Below are 6,238 nucleotides of genomic sequence, written 5' to 3' on the forward strand. Positions count from 1 at the left end.
AACTCTTTCCACACACAGAACATGAATGTGGCTTCTCCTTCGTATGAACTGTCAGGTGTGTCTTCAGGACTGATGCCCTACAAAATGTTTTTCCACATTGATCACATGTGAACAGCTTCTCTCCAGTGTGGATCATCATGTGTCTCTTAAGACATCCTTTGTCTGTGAAACTGTTTCCACATTGATGGCATGCATGTGGCTTCTCTCCAGTGTGGATCCTCATGTGTAGTTTCAGGTCACCTTTAGAAACAAAACTCTTTCCACACTGATCACACGTGTGCGGCTTCTCTCCAGTGTGGATCCTCCCATGTGTTTTCAGAGTTGATGACTGACTGAATCTCTTGTCACAGTCTGAACACTTGTAAGGTTTTTCTCCGGTGTGGATCCTCTCATGTGATTTCAGATGTGATGAACAATTGAATCTCTGGTCACAGTGTGAACACTTGTAAGGTTTTTCTCCAGTGTGGATCCTCTCATGTGATTTCAGATGTGATGAACAATTGAATCTCTGGTCACAGTGTGAACACTTGTAAGGTTTTTCTCCGGTGTGGATCCTCTCATGTGATTTCAGATCTGCTGAGCGACTGAATCTCTTGTCACAGTGTGAACACTTGTAAGGTTTTTCTCCAGTGTGGATCCTCTCATGTGATTTCAGATGTGATGAACAATTGAATCTCTGGTCACAGTGTGAACACTTGTAAGGTTTTTCTCCGGTGTGGATCCTCTCATGTGTTTTCAGATATGCTGAGCGACTGAATCTCTTGTCACAGTGTGAACACTTGTAAGGTTTTTCTCCAGTGTGGATCCTCTCATGTGATTTCAGATGTGATGAACAATTGAATCTCTGGTCACAGTGTGAACACTTGTAAGGTTTTTCTCCGGTGTGGATCCTCTCATGTGTTTTCAGATATGCTGAGCGACTGAATCTCTTGTCACAGTGTGAACACTTGTAAGGTTTTTCTCCATCGTGAATTATCTGGTGTTTTTTTAAACTGCTCGCTGATATAAAAGTCTTCTCACACTCAAAGCACATGTACTCTCTCACACAAGTATGAATTTTCCGATGTGCATGTAAATATTTCAGCTGTGAAAAACTCTTTCCACACACAGAACATGAATGTGGCTTCTCCTTCGTATGAACTGTCAGGTGTGTCTTCAGGTCTGGTACACTAAGAAATGATTTGCCGCATTGATCACATGTGAACGGCTTCTCTCCGGTGTGGATCATCATGTGACGCTCAAGATTTTGTTTGGCTATGAAACTCTTCTCACACTGATCACATGAGAACGGCTTCTCGCCTGTATGAATTCTCATGTGAATCTCAAGACTACATTTGCGTGTTAAACTCTTCCCACACTGAGTGCAGGTGAAAGATTTCTTGGCTCTTCTTTTCTTTAAAAATGTCTTTTTAGTCTTTGAGCGACTCAAAGGTTTTTCTCCAGGTTTGACATGATGTTCCTCCTCCACTTCACTCAGTTCTTCACTCTCCTCGCTCTCTTCCATCAGGTCTGAAATCGAAGAAAAAATTATTAAATTTAATTTTCCGTACATTGAAATAGTTCAAAGTGAACCCTGATGTAGTAGTTGAAATTAGACAACTGTTATAAAATATTATGATAATTTGATGCCTTTTTATAAACTGATTTTATGTACTTAAAAATTTCCATGAATGAGGTAAATTTATCTTTCAATTATTATTTTTAAACCATTATTGGCACGAATCCCATATTTCTTTAGCAAGAACTATTAAATATATTTGTATATTTGTATATTCATATAAATATAATTATAAATATATATTTATATTCAATGACTTATCAATTCTCTAAATGATAAATCAATTATCTAAAATGATATTAACATTAAAATATAAAAATACTGCCCTATGTTGACACCAACTTTGAGATTGATATTTATTTTACTAAAAACTTTTGAATTATTTATGAGCGTTCACATTAAACGTTTCCTTGCACTGACTTCCATTCATGCGCATGTGAAAGTAGGACCTCCAGAAACACAAGCTCAAGTGAATAACCCTGTGAGAAATAACACAAACATTTAGCATTCAATTGGAGTGGATTGTTTATTTAATTTTATTATTATTATTTGTTATATGTTGAAAGTGTAGAGTGTCTGCAGCTTTAACTAGTTTTAAATTAATATTTGTTATTAGCATTATCTGTGTCCTACATGTTTCACTCAACCCTGTTACTCCTGACATGATTTTCCTCCTTTTAAATCAGAGCTTTTCTAAAAATTGTGACATCATTTGGGCTCTTTCTACTGCATGATGGGAAGACAAGAAAATAATCTCAATCCATTGTCTCAGTTTTTACTCAAACTGTAGCATTGACTGTATTCATCAACCCTGTTACTAAAGTTACTGTAGGAAGAATCTCTAGAACTATGAATAACTTATATGATATTTGACAAATACAATGTTATCAGTAACTTGGTGTTTACTGATTATTCCTAAAATTCCTAAAATTATTCCCTCCTTGTGTGTAAACTATGTTGAAAATGACAAAAATTCCGGTAACGTTGTAACAAATTGGGAACCAGATATAAAATAAATGTCAAATAAAACAGTTAAAATAGTATTTAGTTTGATCTGATGTTGACAATCAATATAAAATGTCTCAAACCTCCGTTTACTGACCATTTGTTGAAAAAAAACAAGAACATTCTGTAACATTTCATAGTTTAACTGTTTATCTAAAAGTGATGAAGAGCTTGAATGTTTCTAACATGAATGTTCTTCAGCATCATGAATGAATGAAGAATAAACACCAACCTCTTTGTTCTTCAGGATCTTCAGTGTGTTTCATTCTGCAGGGTTCTGGATCACTCATGTTCTCACTGTCCTCTTTAATAAACTCAGTCTTTGCAGATTTCAGCTCTTCCTGATGCTTTGATGCTCGTCTTCACTTGTAGACTGACGGGAATATTACAGCATTTATTGAGGAATTACAGTGGGAGGAGCTTCACTGACCATGTGACTACTGTGGGAGGAGCTTCACTGATGATGTGATTGCAGTGTGGGAGGAGCTGATCTGCGCAAAATAAAAAATATATAAATTACTGAATTTGTTTTTATAATAAATGACACTTCTAAGCATTTATGCCTGTCTATCTATTCATTGTATCACTGAAACCGAATGACAATTCATTAATTATTTGTAATGCTAATCCTAACATTATTCTGCTTCTTCAATTAAAATGCAGGTATCTAGAAATAAAGAAAATAATATAAATAATTAAAACATTTCCAAATATAATGGTAAGAAAAACAGTTAAAAGCATAAAGACAGAAATAAACATACTGTACATAGTAGCCAACAAATACCCTCAGTCTGCTGACACCAATGAAATGAGCTTTAAGTGTCAATTTACAGGAGATCTGAAGACATCAGCATAATAAATGAGGTGAAAACAGGAACTATTGTCATGAAATAAAGAGTGTTTTCAGCAGATCTGTTAATATTGATGAGCCTCAGACTATCAACACTCATTCAACAAGCCATTCAGGATCATCAGCAGATCATCTCACTTTATTCTGAGTGTTTGCTGTTAGAAACACATTATTTGAGTCAGGATACATGATAAAAGCCTATAAAACTGCTCTACTGAAAGAGAATACTGTAATTTCTCACAATCATAAAACATCAATAACACAAAACAATACTGACACTCATCTTCATCAATCACTACAGATAAATAATTATAGCATTATGTCCAAATTAATCTAAATATAGTTTTAGTTTATGATAACATCACTATAAAGTAGGTAGATCATTAAAATATAAAAATTTTGTATAGCCTACACAGATCTGAAAATGATCATGCGACTTTTAAAAATAAAGAGTAGCCTAACACAAAGCAACATTGTTCCAAGAGTATATAATAAATAATACTGACATTTAAGAAGGTACTTGATTCAACTGGCCCAAGTATTCTGTCTATTATGAATACTAGTTTGTCATCTGGTGTTGTTCCGGTTAGTTTTAAGCATGCGGTTATTCAGCCCCTTTTTTAAAAAAACGGCTTAGACCCCTTTGACTTGAGTAGTTATCGTCCAATTTCAAAATTGCCTTTTATTTCTAAGATACTGGAAAAAAATTGTGAATGCACATCTTAATGACTTTTTAAACGAGGAATAACATTTCCGATAGATTCCAGTCAGGTTTTAGAGCTGGTCATAGTACAGAATCTGCTCTTTTGAGGGTCTCTAATGATATCCTACGAGGAGTTGATTCTGGAAACCATGTTGTTCTGCTTTTGTTAGATCTTACAGCGGCATTTGATACAGTTGATCATAATATTCTCATTGATCGTCTTAGGGATCAGGTTGGTATTCAGGGCTTAGCCCTGAAATGGCTCTCTTCCTATTTGAAGGATAGGACTTTTTCAGTCAATCTACTAGGGGATTATTTTTCTTGCGTTGCACCTCTCGTGTGTGGGGTTCCACAGGGCTCTATACTGGTACCAATTTTATTTTCCCTTTATATGCTTCCTTTAGGTTTGATTTTTGAGAAATTTGGGATTCAGTATCATCTCTATGCGGATGATTCTCAAATTTATTTACCACTGAAACATGGGCATAATGGTGCCATTCAGTCTCTTCAGGCATGTTTGGCCGAAGTTAAGTGTTGGCTTGCGAATAACTTTCTCCAATTAAATGAGGATAAGACCGAGATGATTTTATTTGGAAATAAGTGGTGTGTGGATGATGACTGCCTGGTGTTGTTTTCTGGGAAAAAACTGTCCAGAGTGAGGAACCTTGGTGTCATTTTTGACTCTGAGCTTAAATTTGACCGGCAAATCAATGCTGTCGTTAAGAATAGTTTCTTCCATCTTAGATCAATATCTAAATTGAAATCTATCCTTTCTTTTGACGATATGGAGAAAGTTGTTCATGCCTTTGTGTCATCCCCTTTGGATTATTGTAATGTGTTGTATTTGGGTGTGAGTCAGGCTTCTCTCTCCCGTTTGCAACTCGTTCAGAACTCAGCTGCCAGAATTTTAACAGGTACTAAGAAGAGAGAGCACATTACTCCGGTGTTAATTAAACTACATTGGTTACTTATACCATACAGAATTCAATACAAAGCGTTGTTGTATGTTTTTAAGTGTCTGCATGGCCTAGCACCTGAGTATGTTACTGATTTAATCAGCCGCTGTCAATCCAGTAGATCTCTGCGCTCAAATTATCAATTGCTTCTCATGGTTCCGCGATCCCGTTTAAAATGTAAAGGTGATCGGGCATTCTCTGTTGCAGCTCCTAGGCTCTGGAATGACCTTCCTCTGTCTGTAAAAACTTGTCCTTCATTGGGTGTTTTTCAGAGTGCGCTTAAAACGTATTTGTTTTCTTTAGCATTTGATAATGCTTTTTAAAGGTGCAGTGTGTGATTTTTAGCGGCATCTAGTGGTGAGATTTGCGAATTGCAGACAGTCAGTTACTCACTGCGTATCCCTCAAATTTCAAACTCGAATGAGAAGCTACAGCGGCCGACGTAGGATCGGAAGATGTCGTCTGACGGTCTGAGTCTGAGTCAGCAGAGAGGTTTCTTTATATTATATTTTATATTAAATTATATTTACTTAATTATTCAGTAAAACATCATGTTATTGCGATTGTTATTTTTACTTGTTCATCATTGTGTTAGTCTTTTATTCACTGGCTTTACCATAGCCTGTTTCCATGCTAGTTAGTATAAGATAAGAGCTATGGATAAGAGCATCAAAGCAGCTAGGTAAGGGGAAATAGCTAACGTTACGATGTCTGAGTCGTCGTTCAGACAGCATGTTTTTTTCCACGTTTGCCGCGTCAGGGACAACCTGAGTATTCTGCTGCGTCTTTTTCTGCTGCTTCTCATTCAAGTTAGTGACGAAACGCGCTCTGTAGCGCTGTTTGTTCGCTGTCGGCTACGGTAGAAACATGACGTCACGATATGTCGACCTTCATAGAAGGGGGTGGCCGGTGTTATGTAGATATAAATGACTCATTCTAAGGTGATAAAAACATAACGGTTCATTAAGTAAGGTCTTTATACACAACTGAAAACATAGTTATGGATCTTATATTGCATTTCTGTCAATAGATCCTCAGAAATATCACACATTGCACCTTTAAGTTGTGTATGTCATATGTTTGCATTGCTTTTATGTCTTTGTTTTTATTTTCTCTTTTGTACCTTCTGTACAGCACTTTGGTTCCACTTGTGGTTGAAAGTTTGA

Source organism: Leuciscus leuciscus (assembly GCF_965113295.1).
Source record: "Leuciscus leuciscus genome assembly, chromosome: 1".
In the NCBI taxonomy this organism is placed as follows: Eukaryota; Metazoa; Chordata; class Actinopteri; order Cypriniformes; family Leuciscidae; genus Leuciscus; species Leuciscus leuciscus.